Below are 14,834 nucleotides of genomic sequence, written 5' to 3'. Positions count from 1 at the left end.
CAGCATCACTTTCTGGGCAAATAACTGCACGTGATATGAGGAGAGGCAGAGCATAAAAGCCTCCCGTGTTGGGTTTTTAAGGCCCAAAGTCGCGTCCTTCCTCACGCGGGGACTGGCCGAGAGCACTTTCTTCAACCCACGAGCCTCTCCTTGGGGTTTGGCCGTGACCCAGGGTGACAGGTGAACTCATGCAGTGCAGGGCGTGGGCCTTGAGAGATTATCCTCCTGTTTCTTCACAGGGGAGGGTGGGGAGTGAGGTGGAAGGAGCATGGATTTCAGCACAGACAGACCCAACCCCGTCCCATCCTCCCTTCTATTCAGCGTAGGACTTGGGGCAAGTTATCGCATGTCGTTGGGTGTCCGTTTTCCCACTTATATCATGTTAACATAACAATGCGACCGTCCTCACTGTTTTTTTTGGCTGAAATAATATGCACGGAGCTGCTAGCACAGTGACCGGGTCGGCTCTGAACCAAAGTCGGTTCCATCCCTCCCCTACTAATAGAGCTGCACCTGGGGAGGTGCTGAGCTCTGAGGACACAGCCCAAGACCCAACCCACAGCTATGCATCAGAAAGTGTGCAGCCGTGCATTTTAAAGAGAGTCAGAAAGAGAAAAACAAATATCGTATATTAACGCATATATGTGGAACCTAGAAAAATGGTACAGATGAACCGGTTTGCAGGGCAGAAATAGAGACACAGATGTAGAGAACAAACGTATGGACACCAAGGGGGAAAGTGGCAGGGGTGGTGGTGGTGGGATGAACTGGGAGATTGGGATTGACGTGTATACCCTGATGTGTATAAAGTAGATAACTAATAAGAACCTGCTGTATAAAAAAATTAAATAAAATTCAAAGAAAAAAAAGAGGGACGATCTTTTCAGCTTTGATTTTCATGACAAAGGTGCCCTGGGGTCTGCTTCTGAAGCCCAGGATTTGGCCTTTCCTATCATACCTTCTGGGTCTGCCTCTGCAGCCTGTCATGACTCCTTAGTCCTCGATGGAGCCCAGGGCCGCTTATTGTTCAACACCCACTGAGCAGTTCACTACATATTATTTCAGGAAATGCATTTTCCGGAAAGTCTAACCCTAAGAAATGCAGCCAGCACCCTGCTACTTCCGTATCAACTTTTTGCTTTTTTCTTCTGTGTTAAGTCTTTTTTAATTTTGCCAATCAGATGGATGAAAAGAGCAGTATTCTAGGGGGCTATGTTGCGTTTCTTTTCTTGTCTCTTGTTTAATTAGGTTTACTGAAGTAGGCTTTACACACAGTAAAGTTCACTCTTTAGCAAACATTCTCTGAGAATTTCCACATGTGGAGTCATAACCACCTCCACGGTCAGAAAAGATTCATCCCCCCAAATCCCTCCTGCTTCCGATCTGTGGTCACCTCTTCTCTCTCCCACGACCCTGGAAATGACCGATTCCTGTGCTCATATCGCCCCCTCTCCAGAATGTCACATAAATGGAATCAGACGGTCTATAACCTTTGAGTCTGGCCTCTTTCACTTAGCAAAATATGTTTGAGAGTCATCATTGTTGTTGTATGTATCAAAAGTTCATTTTTTTTAAAATGATATGTCATATTCCATTGTAGGGATGAGTTCTGGCGTGTTTATCCATTCCTCTGCTGAAGAACATTTGGGTTGTTTCCCAACCCAAATTTTTTGGTAGATTATACATAAAGCCACTGTAAATATTCATATACAAAGTTTGAGTGATCATGTATTTTTATATCTCTTGGGCAATTACCTGCAAGTGGGATTCTGGGTCACGTGAAATGGTATGGTTAACTTCATAGGAAACTGACATCAACTTCTTTTTTATTCCATATATATGTAAACTTTAAAATTAGACACAGATTTCCAAGTAATCAATAAGCTAATTTATCCCACAGAATCGACAGTGGAGAGATTGGTTCTGCCCTGAAGCTGTGTTTGAGCTCATCTGTCTTCCCATCAGCCCTAAGATATTACCCTTCTCTCCCACCCATACTTCCCTTTCCATTCCCATGGGTGCCCCCAAGTTCTGTTCTCTTCCCCTTTTACCTGGCTTATCATGGCCATTCCAGTAAGTTATAAAAAAGTTAATTATAGTTGGTTGTTATCTACCACTGGTCAGCCAGGATCTAGCTCAGATATAATATTGAATAAATATCTCTCTTGGTTATTTCTTAATTAAGGATATCTTCTCCTCCTCAGAATCTCTTCCATCTTATGTGACCAATATACTATTTACGAACTCATTAGTTTTTACAGCTTTGTTGAGATAGAATTCCATAGCATACAGTTCACCAATTTATAGTATACAATTAGAGGTTTTGTTCATATATTCACAGTGTCATGCAACTATTATAGTCATCTAATTTTAGACCATTTCACCATCCCAAGAAGAGGCCATTGGGATTTTGGTAGAGATTGCACTGAATCCGTAGGTGGCTTTGGGGAATATTGCCATCTTTTAAAAAACAATTAATTAATTCATTTTTATTGGAGTATAGTTGCTGTATAATGTCGTGTTAGTTTCTGCTGTACAGTGAAGTGAATCAGCTATATGTAAACATATATCCCCTCCATCTTGGACCTCCCTCCCCTCCCCCAATCCCACCCATCTAGGTCATCACAGAGCACCGAGCTGAGCTCCTTGTGCTATACAGCAGGTTCCCACTAGCTATCTATTTTACACATGGTAGTGTATTTATGCCATCTTAATCATCTTAAAGTCTTCCAATCCATGGACATAGGATATCTTTCCACTTACATAACTCTAATTTCTTTCAGAAATGTTTTATATTTTCAGTACAGGTCTTTCACTTCTGGCTAGATTTATTCTTAAGTGTTTTCTTCTTTTGGATGATATTGTAAATAGAGTTGTTTTCTTAATTAATTTCAATTTTGGATTTTTCATTGCTAGTCAATATAAATACCACTTTTTTAAAACTGATCTTGTATCTACACCTTGCTGAACTCCTTTGATAGTTCTATAAGTGTTTCAGTGGCTTTCTTAGGATTTTCTAAATATACCATTATGTCACCTACAACTGGAAATAGCTTTAATTCTTCCCTTTTAATATGAATTGCTTTAATTTCATTTTCTTCTATAATTTCCTGGTTAGAACTTCTGGTACAGTGTTGAATAGAATTGGTGAGAGTTGATATCCTTGTCTTGTTCCTGATTTTCGGAGAAAAACATTCATTCTTTAACCATTAAGTAAGAGGTTAGCTGTGGGTTTTCCATATATTTTCTTTGTAAGGTTGTGGAAATTTCTTTCTATTCTTAGTTTTGTGAGTTTTATTATGAAAATTCATTGGATTTTGTCAGATGCTTTTTCCTGTGTTTATTAACGTCATGATGTGTTTTTACTTCTTCGTTACATTGGTTTAGTGTACTGTATTAAATGATTTTTCAAATGTTAAACTGACCTTACTTTCATGAAATAAATCACACTTGGTCACGGTGTATAATTCTTTTATGTGTTCCTGGGTTCAGTGTGCTGTTATTTTGTTGAGGACTTCTGAGCCATTATTCATAATAGATATTGGTTGGTAGTTTTCTTACTGTTTAAAGTCTTTGATTTTGGTATAGAATAATACAGGCTTCATAGATTGAGTTAAAATGTGGTCCTTCCCCTTCTAATTTTAGAAGAGTTTGTGAAGAGTGGATATTAATTTTTAAAATATTTGATAGAATTCACCAGTAAAGCCATATGGGCCTGGGCTTCTCTTTGTGGGACGTTTTCTCTTTATTATGCATCTATTCAGATTTTCTATTTATTTTTTATTCAGTTTTGGCATTTTGTGTCTTTCTAGGAGTTCTTCCACTTCATCTAAGTTGTCTAATGTTCTGGCATAGTTATTCATAATAGTCTTTTATAATCTTTTTTATTTCTGTAAGGTCTCTAGTTATGTCCCCTCTTTCATTCATGATTTTGTTGTCTCTTTTTTTCTTAGTCTAATAAAAAGTTTCCCAATATTGTTGATCTTTTCAAAGAATCAATTTTGGTTTTTTAAATTCTTTTGTATTTGAAAATTCTCTATTTCATTTATTTCTACTCTAATCTTTATTATGTTTGCCCTTCTGTTTGCATTAGGTTTTTCTGAGCCCATCTTCTATTTTTAACAGGTCAGATTAGGTGACTAACTTGAGATCTTTTTCTTTATTAAAATAGGAGCTTATAGCTGTAGAATTCCCTATAAACGTCGCTTTAGCTCCATATGTTCTGGCTTGCTTTGTATTCATTCTTATTCGTCTTAAAATGTTTTCTAATTTCTCTTGTGGTTTCTTCTTTGACCCACTAGTTATTTAGAAGTATGTGGCTTAATTCCCACCCATTTCTAAATTTACCAAATTCCTTCTGTTATTTATTTCTAATTTTATTCCATTGTAGTTGGAAAACATATTTGTATGATTTCATTTTTCATCAAATTCTTGAGGCTTGTTTATGTTCTTGTATATGTTCTATCCTGGAGGATTTTCAATGTGGGCTTGAAATTTAATAAACTTCCTTGAATAAATGCTTCTCCATTTGCTGTATGCCCTTAGGGCAATTCCCAGAGACTTTAAGCAATTATTTGAAACATAATTTCCCCACTTGTGGCTGTCTCACTGGAGAAAGATTCCCTGATGCTCTTGCAAACTCAGTTTTTTTTTTTTTTTTTTTCTTTTTTGCGGTACGCGGGCTTCTCACTGTCCTGGCCTCTCCCGTTGCGGAGCACAGGCTCCGGACGCGCAGGCTCAGCGGCCATGGCTCACGGGCCCAGCCGCTCCGCGGCATATGGGATCCTCCCGGACCAGGGCACGAACCCGCGTCCCCTGCATCGGTACAGGGACTGCTGCTACCACTTTTCCTATTTCCTGTGTCATTTATTCCCCAAATTGTTGTCCAGACAGCCCGGCAGAGTTGAAAGAACATAGAGCTGGATACTATCTGAGTAACTAGCCCCAGCTCTTCCCCCTAAATATGTATATATACTAATTCACATGTACAGTCCAGCTCTGCTCCTCACTAGAATGTAAGCTCCTTGAGAGAAGGAATTTTGTCTGCTTTGTTTACTGCTCTACCCTAACACTTATAACTTGTCCTTATTGCACTTATAACCACGCCCTTGAACAGTGACCATGAACATGTGGGTACAACAATCATGGCTCATCGTTGTGCTACGTTAGCTTTGCAAATAATCGAGCCTTCCAGGGCAGCTATCACTATGCTCTTTGGTTCTTTTGTTTCCCAGGCAACCGAGACTCTATTCAAATTGCTCCCTGGGAATCGGCAGCAACAGAATTCAGACTTGGGTCCCCTAGATCTGAGCTTAGGACTCTGAAGCGAGATCACCTTTTCCCACTGACTCTGATGGCCTCATGAAGAAGTCTCTCCTGTGGGTGTTACAGAGTGAGGTCTGAGAAAAACTGATGGAGACGTAGACTGGTCCTGTGCTTGGTGTTTCCTCTTGATTCAGAGATACTCCTTCCCCAGGCACTTCCCCCATTCCTGCTGCAAATAAGCACATTACAGGGGGACCTCTCAGCACCCTGGAGGGTCACAGTAATTGAACACTAAAGACAAAATCCCATGGACGTTTCCAGACATTCCAGCAGAGCTGATGTGGGCTGTGGGAGATGAGCAATTCCTTGTACTCTTGCCTCTCTGTGTTTCTCTCCCACTGAAGACGACACAAACATCTCTGAATTGCCTCGTTTTACTCCAAGTTCCCAGATAGCCTGGAATAAAAGAGTAGGAGTGGACTGTGCCGTAGTTCGTCTGTGTGTTTTAATCAGAAACCTGCCAAAGTGTTTTAATCAGAAACCGGCCAAAGTGTTCATTTTTTTCTTGACGCCAAACAGCCTATTTCAAATCCCTTTCTTCCTGTAAAACCTTTCTTCCTAGTCCTTGAGTCACACCTCCCCACCCACAGCTTAGTTTTCTTCCATTGTTCCCTCTTCCTGATTAGTCTACTTATAGATTTTCTCAGAACTAAGGTGTGCACCCATTTTTACTTAAGGGATGGATGCATTTATCTAATTTTAGATTTTTATAAAAGCAGAGTCCACCTCCTCCACCAGAGAGTGAGGTTGGTGGAGGCACAGATATTGTGTGATTTACCCTCAACCCCTAGTTCCCAGGATGGCACCTGCTACACGGTCATGCTCAAACCAAATGAATGAATGAGCTACGTAGTTATAAGTTGCATGAACATGGCAGCTGGACGTTGGCATGAGTGACAAGAAGGACTTCAAGGCTCACGTTGAGAATGGCAGAGATTAGTTGGTGATATAGATCCTAAACACCAGGAACTCTTCAGAAGAAAGCATTTCAGAAATGCTAAGCAGTAAACACTGTTCCAGGCTGGGCTGTCTTGGTGACCTGAGCGGTGGAGATTGCATTGTGGAGATAGGACTCGGGGTGACACTGACAGCTGGGCAGTCATTCGTCACTGAACCTTGTCGCATACTCCCTCCCTTCCTGAGATGGGCAGGAGGCCTGTGAAGCCATGGGATTAAGGAGGGAAAAATTTCCTAAGCCTGGATTTGCCGTCAGCTCCTAACCCTGTGGTCTTAGGATGATGACCCAGAGAGAAGTCCTAGCAAAGTAACACCATGGTGCTACCTTTTGGGTCTATAAAATGGGTTGTTCTAGTGGAAGAAAAATCCACCCAATGGGCCGTGTCGCTATTGGACTGCAGTCCCCGTGGAAGAGAGCGCAGGCTACACGAATGGGCTCTGTGGGAGCCCTGACGGCCCACACGGAGCCAAGGCCAAGGGGCAGGCCCGTCGCTGGTCTGCAGGTCACTATGTAGTCAGGCCCCCGTGCTCCTGGGAGAGCCCACAGCCCAGGGAGCTTCTCACACATTCCTACCTCAAATACCTTGAACCAGGAACCTCAGGAGCTGGCCACGCCAGGCACTGCCACCATCCCCATGGATACTTTTAGAGACCCGAGAAAAGTAAGTCAATCCATCAAAAACTTTCTCAATCCTCTTGCCCAGTCAGGCATGTGAGACGAGAGACAAGATCAACATGATTTATGGTCCAGATCAAATATGGACCTGAATGCTTTCCACGTAGAAAGGGCTTTTTGATCAATTACAGTGTTCCTGCAGCACCATAAAAACACCGTATCTCTCAGCCATCGGGGCATTTCATCAAAACGTCATGATTTGTTTCGTTTTTCGTCCACGTGGTAGCCGTATCTGTGCCTTCCTGGATTTCTGCCATATTCAACATCATTTTCTCCTGTTTCATTGTCAAGATAGCAGCTCCTTTGGCTCAGGCTCGGGGAAATGCTTTTTGAATCCAACCTTTGTCTTTGATTCCCCAGCGGAATTAACCCTCCCTAGACATGCTGTTTCTACTGGAACACCACACTTACTTTATTCAACCTAAAATACGGTGGGTGGTGGACACGTCTGTGTCCCTCACCTGACCACTTGCCCAGTCTGATCACTCCAGCTGTCCCCATTAGCCCAGGACCTGGCAGTCTTGAGGCTCTCAATGAACGACTCATGAATGGATAGAAAAGTCAGAGATCAAATTAGTAATTAAATAATATGTCCTTGACTAGGGACAGAGGTTCCTTTTATAAGGATGATCTGAATTCAACAGGAACTTTCCTAAAAGGTGAGAGAGAGAGAGAGAGAGAGAGAGGGAGAGGGAGAGGGAGAGGGAGAGAAGGAGGCGGAGTCCTCAGGGGATGCAGAGCCGAGCAAGGGACGCGGCAGAAAGTCCTCGGAGGGAGGGGCTTGTAAGAGCATCACAAAGAACAAGAGCGATCCCTCCCCAGGTGCTGAATTGAGGGCAAGTTTCTGAACCTGGTTTATCATAATGAAGAGAAACTAGAAACAGTCATGTTCCAGTGGAAGAAAGAATGTCCAAAACTCTGGGCCCAAAATGGTACAGAAGACTCTTCCATGTGCCCTCCACCCCCAAACACACACAAAGAGTCACACCTTCCTTAACGAGGCACTCAGTGGTCTCCCTGAACAGCAACAAGGAAACAGTAAGCCAACCCAGAGGGCAACCACACGCTCGCCCCACAGGCCAGAGCACAGCTCCAGCATCCTGGGATGGGTGCATTTTGTCCTCAGCGTCACGCAAACGGTCTGCTCCTGGTACATATCCAAGAGGCGCATTGGTTACACTGACTCCTCTAGGGGCCAGAGTCCTAAATCAAACTATATTCAAGCTTCCTGTTCTTTTTGATGCAAAGAGAACAAAACTACTTAAGATGTATTGAATATTTAATATATATGCCCCTATATATATATATATAATATGCCCATATATATGTTATTTATAAAGTTGAATATATACCCACGTGTGCTAAGTTCTTTACGTTCTGTCTACTAACCTAGGTATACACACATACCTGTAAATGCTATATATGAACACCTGTATCTACATTAGATGAAACGTGTTCTGACTGGTGTCTGACACTCTAATCCGTTACGTCACAGCTTGTTCTAGCCTCCTCCTCTCGCTTACCTAAAAGTTTCCTCACAGAGAAAAGCCAAGTCCCCACTGCTCACCGCTCACTTACTGACTTGTTCAGTCCCACTGCACATGAGCAGCGGTGTCTGCACTGCAATGGCTTCCATGTGGGACACAACCTTATCAGCTAGAGTGCAGTGCTCATGTGCAGTTCCTTTGCCTCTTGTCTTACAGACTCTGCTCATTTCCAAAGTTACCTATGTCAGCACATCCCCACCCTCAGTGAGGCTCTTTCCTGTATACATAATATAGGTAGATTCTCTTGTCATGGTCTGTATTCCTTCCTGGGATCCCTAAATCATGTTTTTATTTTGCATACATTCAGGACCACTCTTTGAGCTGTATGGGTTTTGACAAATGCCTGATGACAAGTATCACTATTATGCTATCAGATGGAATACTTTGATCGCCCTAAAAATCACGTGTTTCAACTATCTAATATTTTCCCCTTCCCAATACCCAAGAAACCACTGACTTCTTTTTTTCTGTCTCTATAAGTTTCTTTTCCAGAATGTCATATAATTAGAAACATACAGCATGTAGCCTTTACATACTGACTCCTTACACTTAACAATATGCATTTAGTGTTCCTACAGGTCTTTTTAAAAGTTGTTAAATTTTATCTCTGTGCAACATTCCAGTGTGTGGACATACCATAGTTCATTTATCCATTTACCCATTGAAGTACATCTTGAAGCTTCCAGCGTTTGTCAGTTATGAGTTAAGCTGCCATAAATATTCATATCCAGGCTTTTTTTGTACATAGGCTTTCAAATCAATTGGGTAAATACCTAGAAGTGTGATTGTATAGTAATACTATATTTAGCATTGTAAGAAACTGCTGAACTATCTTCCAGAGTGACTGTCCCTTTCGCATTCCCACCAGCAGTGAATGAGTTTCTGTTGCTCTGCAGCCTTGTCAGCATTTGTTGTTGTCGGTTTTGGATTTTAGCCACTCTGATGTGTTTAGTGGTGTCTCACTGCTGTTTTAATTTGTAATTCGCTGATGGAAATGATGCTAAGCATCTTTGTACTTGCTGATTTGCCATCTGTGGATCTGCTCTGCTGAGCTGTCTCTTTAGATCTTTTGCCCATATTTGGGTTGTTTGTTTTCTTATTGTCTCGTTTTTAGAGTTCTTTGTATATCTTGGATACCAGTCCTTTATCAGATCTGTGTTGCAAATATTTTCTCCCAGTCTGTGGCTTGTCTCTTCTTTATCTTAATGGTGTCTTTTAAAGAACAGAGTTTTTAAATTTTAATAAAGTCTAACTTATCAATTTTTACTTTCATAGACCGTGCATTTGCTATTTGCTACAGACTCATCGCTAAACCCAAGTTCATACGGATTTTCTTCAATGTTTTATTCTATATTTTATAGTAATGCCCTTTATATTTAGGTCTATCATACATTTGAGTTAATTTTTGAGAAAAATCATAGGGTCTGCGTCTAGATTCATTTTTTGGCGTCCAGTTGCTCCAGCACATTTTGTTGAAAAGGTTATCCCTTCTGTATTGAATTGCCTTTGCTCACTTGTCAAAGATCTGTTGGCTATATTTGTGTGGGTTTATTTCTGGGCTCCCTGTTGTTTCATTGATCAGCCTCTATTCTTTCACCAATGCCATGTTGTCTTGATTACTCTCTTGTCAGATACTCTCCGGTTCTGCTCTTCTTCAGTATTGTGTTGACCAGTCTTGGTCTTTTAACTTATCATATAAACTTCAGAGCCAGTTTGTCAATATCCACAAATAACATGCAGGTTTTTTGAGTGAGGTTGTGCTTCACCTATAGATCAATTGGGGAAGAATTGTCATCTTAACAGTATTGAGTCTTCTAGTCCATAAACAACGACTATGTGTGCATTTATTTAGATCTTCTCTGATTTCCTTCATCAGAGTTTTGTAGCTGTCTGCATATAGATTCTGTACATATTCCATTAGTCTTATTAATTTTTAGTGAGGGACTTGTGTGGCATACGCCTGTCTAGGAGGAATCTCAGAGTGATACCTCACTCTTCTCCCTGCTTCACCCTGGCTTAGGTACCTCCACCATTTGGAGACCTGCCGTCACCTACAGGGCATCCCTTGCTCCATAGCATCTGGTTTAAACCTCGTCAGTGGTACACATCATGTGATAATTCACTTACTTTTGTTTATTCGTTTATCTAAATGTTAGCCTTGAGCTTTCTGAGAAGAGTGCCTTTCTCATGTTCATTTCCATGTCCCCAGGGACACATAGGGCCTGGCACAGAGTTTGGATTCACCCTGCCCTCTACAAACCTCAAAGAACCTCTAGAAGCCCTGTCTCAGGTTTCAGGACACCAGAGGGTATGTGTAAGGATCTCAGCTACTGGAGCTGCTAAGAGTATCCCATGTCCCTTGGGATAAGTATCCCTTGTCTTGTCTGCAGCTACTGTCGGGGTAAAATTCTTCTTGTTTTACTCTGTCCTGGAGATCTCATGCACATGTGTTTCTCTGATGACTCTCACTGAGGGCCGTGCAGAGAAGGGACTTGGGAAATGCACGTAGCTCCTGGCCTCCTTTTGCAATGCAGAAGTATCCGTTTAGAATGGACGGCAGTGATGCCATACTGACGAGAGAATCCTGCGCAACACTCCGCACTGGTGCCACCCCTGTAAAGCTAGGGCTTTGTCTCCACATAATCTCTGCCAAAATGCACATGCATCCCTTGCAAGGGGAAGCACCAAAGACTTGACTGTCCACTAGAGCTGGGTAAGTCTATTAAGCGAAACTTCTGGGCTGAAACAAGCCCCTTTTAGCTGCTTTCCTCTAAGCATTTTCTTCCCACCACCTACCCCACAAAGGAAAACGTTGGATTGTGACAGTTTACATTAGATGCTAAGTGCTGTATTTAATGGCAAGGTTTTCTCTCTGAAAATTATTACTAAAGCTATGCATGCAGCAGGCAGATTCTATGTAAAATTTTCTAAACTATTAGACATTGGATTTCCAGCCAAAACAATGATTTTTTTCTCCTACTCCATTCAGAGTGCACACTATCATTTTCATAAAGAAGGAAAAAGGACCCTGATGGTCCCTCACAGATGGGACAGGATGGTGGGATTGTGCAGGGCTGAGGCAGACAGAAGGGAAGGGAGCTCAGATCCCACCTGAAGCCACTAGGACATAGTCAGTTAATTTCTTCCTGGAGGTTGGACGAGGACTCATGCATAGCTGATTATTATTTTAAAATACAGGCTTGAAATAGATGAGCCATATTTTCTATAGTCAATTTGTAACTGAGGTTTTCTAGGCATAGAAGTAACGCTTCTCCCGTCGCTACAATTTAGTTTTACTCATGGCATGTTCATAATTCCTGGGCGTCGTAACAGTGTTACTTTTACACGTTTGCATTCATTTTTGCAGCTATGTGTGTGAAACTGTTTGGAAGCTGAAAAGCTCCGTATAAGATCTAAGTATCATTGTTTTTTCTTTAGGAGAAGAAAACCGTAACGTGCTCGCTTGACATCTGAAAGCCAGGAAGCCCCGCGGTGAGGAGGTAAGGACACCCTGCCCCAGGTCGGCAGCTCCATCGGACGGGAAAGTGGGGTTGGGCAGTGGTACTGGACCGGCTCAGGCGGCTCCCCAGCTGAGGTCTGGACGCCTGCCTCGGTCTCCCGTGGTAGCCTCACACCTTGTCCCTTGTCCCACCTGCTCTTCAGATTCTTTCGACTTCAAGACTCATAGGCCATCCGCAGTCAGCCCTCTTGCTGTAAAGTGCACGTTTCTCTAAATATGAACGGACTGGCCAGGTGTTTCCTCTGGGCTTGGAGACCGAATAAGGGACACCTAGCCCTACATCACAGCCATTGCAATGTGGGGTCATCGGGGGGAAGGCTTGGGGAGAGTAACCCCAGACCTAATAACCAAAACCTTGACAATGAACTCCTGTCTAAACTCGCTGGTTCTCGCTGACTTAACCCAGAGTAAATTAGCAAGGAGAGGCCCTGCAGCAGGCTCTGTGAGGTGTGGAATCAACTCTTATGAATGTAGACGTTGCAGCAGCTGTTGTCTTCCTCCCCAAGCATGGCCTTGCAATGCCGGTTATTTAGGGTGGCAGTTACATTCCAGCGCCAGCATCGGCACACAGTAGGTCTGATGAAGTCCTCCCCTGCTGGTGGGATATGGAGGGTGCAGGGGAGCACATGCAGGCTCTGAGGGGCAGCAAGGCCACTGGAGGGCCCCTAAATAACCAAAGGCCTCACTGTCACACCTTAGACTGTGATTTGAGCAGGAAAGAAAGCCTTGGGGTGTTAAGCCGCTAAGGCTTGGGGGATGCTTGTTACTGCCCTCAGCCTATAAAAAGCTGCCAGATAAAACTGCAGCTCCTGAACAAAAGTGCTCCCACCTTCGGGGGCTCCGCTCTTCTTCAACTCTCCAGGGATCGTGCATGGAGACAGGCACTGAAGGTTCACGTCCTGTGCAAATTTCAGCAAGAAGGGCTGTATCTTTGACATGTCAGAGATCATGGTCACGGGCTGAGATGAATGTGAGAGAGAAAAGAGCTGGACACCAGTTAAAGGCAGTAGACAGATTTTATTCAGAGCTTTGCAATAGGAGAGAGACGCTTTGGTGAAACTGTGCTCAACTCATGCACAGCAAAGACGGCTGGGAGTTGATGACCCAGGGCCAGACGGAGGGGTTAGTGCACGGAAAATCACTAAGAGGAACCACCAGAAGCGGGAGATTCTTGCTAAAGCACCTTACCAGGACTCTTGCTGAACGCAGGTCAAGGCTCAGACCTCAAGGGTGGCGGACTCTCGCCAAGACTGGACTGTGCAGGCTGAGGAAAGGTGGGTCCGAGGACCAGTTCTTGTTGAAGAGAGCTCAGAGAAGCCTGCCTAAAGTTTGCACGAGGTGAGAGTCTTCGCCATGAAGCAGCAATGGGGGCACTCTCCACGGGATGGAATTCTCTCGGCCTCACACCTGCTGGCAGAGGGTTTGCCGTCAGCGACAACCAAAACCTCTAACGGGGAGCTCTTCCAGCTGACAAGTACTTACGAGCAAAATGGATCGTGTTTACTCTGCAGAGTGCTGTGCCCCCGGGGAACACGGCTTCTACTTCCGTTCCTCATCTGTAATGTGATTGAAATATGAAAATAATTTTCTCTGCCTACTTAGCTTCAATATATTCGTATTAACTATAAAAAACAAATTCCTTCCAGAGGCCAAACAAGCAGATGGTTGTGAGCATTTAGGAATAGAAGGAGGTCACTGAGCGTGTGATCACTCAGGTCAGCGCAGACCTCGGTCCAGCCGTGTGACGCAGCCGTGGATACCGTTGTGCTCTCCTGTCTTTCTCCTGCAGGTGCAGGACTTGGGACCCTGATCTCACCTTGACCTTACCTGGGGCAGTGGCTCCTCACCACCTCCTGGAGGGCTTGTTACTCTGTGCGCCGCTGTGCCTCCTCCGTGTTTCTGCTCCAGTCCGTCTGGGGGGGTGGGGGGGCGGGGTGGGGGGCTTTGGAATTTGCTTTGACAACTTGCTTTTTCCCAGGTGAGGCTGCCGAGTGCGGATTACAGTTTGAGAACCACCCGCTCAGGGCATCCAGCTCCCTGCCCCTAACTTGGCCAAAGGATAAACTAAAGGACACACTAAACATCATGGATGAGTCTGCCTGCGGTGGGACAGCTGAGACCAACATACAAGGTTCCTCATCGTTACTGATCTACGTAATCTTCCTTCTCTGTCTGCATCCAAGGGGACCAGAAGGGGTCAGACTAACAGTGTGAAATAATACAATTAGGATATTTTAATAGAGCGTCTAAAGCAGTGTTTCTTTGCTCTTGAAGATCTGATGAAAGTTAGGAAGCATTCCCCACCTCCCCAGAAATACCACACACACACAGACAGACAGACACACACACACAGACACACACACAGACACACACACACAGATACACACACAGAGACACACACACACACAGACACACACACACAGAGACACACACAGACACACACACAGAGACACACACAGAGACACACACACAGACACACACACACACAGACACACACACACACACGCACGGGATTTTACATTTACTTTCAGGGCCTAATGAGTTTCCTGAACCCCAGGGTAAAAACTCTTAATATCCTAAAAGTAAGCAGGAAGGGAAGATGCAAACAGGTTTCTGAGATAAAAATACAATAATAATTTGGAAGCGAATTTATCTTGAAGCTTTTTGGGGTGTAAGGTAAATAAAAAGATGAGAGTATTGGGGTGACAAATAGGAGAGTTCGTTTGTTGATGTCTCCGGGGCGGGGATTGTGAGAGCTCGGGCTGGGGCCTGAGGACCGAGTGGAGCGGGTTGGCAGTAGGACCAGATG

At 43.7% G+C, this 14,834-nt stretch overlaps 1 long non-coding RNA gene across 1 annotated transcript in view; it reads left to right on the top strand.

Annotated features, from left to right (window-relative positions):
* Nucleotides 1-14,431, top strand: part of LOC132439245 (uncharacterized) — a 39,288-nt gene extending 24,857 nt beyond the window's left edge. Inside the window, exons 2-3 of the long non-coding RNA XR_009522329.1 lie at nt 11,944-12,005; nt 14,004-14,431. This is a non-coding gene — a long non-coding RNA (uncharacterized lncRNA). The remainder of the gene's footprint in view (nt 1-11,943; nt 12,006-14,003) is intronic.
* The last annotated feature ends 403 nt before the right edge of the window (nt 14,432-14,834 follow it).

The sequence above is a fragment of the Delphinus delphis genome, chromosome 16 (genome assembly GCF_949987515.2).
Source record: "Delphinus delphis chromosome 16, mDelDel1.2, whole genome shotgun sequence".
In the NCBI taxonomy this organism is placed as follows: domain Eukaryota; kingdom Metazoa; phylum Chordata; class Mammalia; order Artiodactyla; family Delphinidae; genus Delphinus; species Delphinus delphis.
Note: the sequence above shows the minus strand (reverse complement) of the source record. Positions and strands in the feature narration are given on the sequence as shown.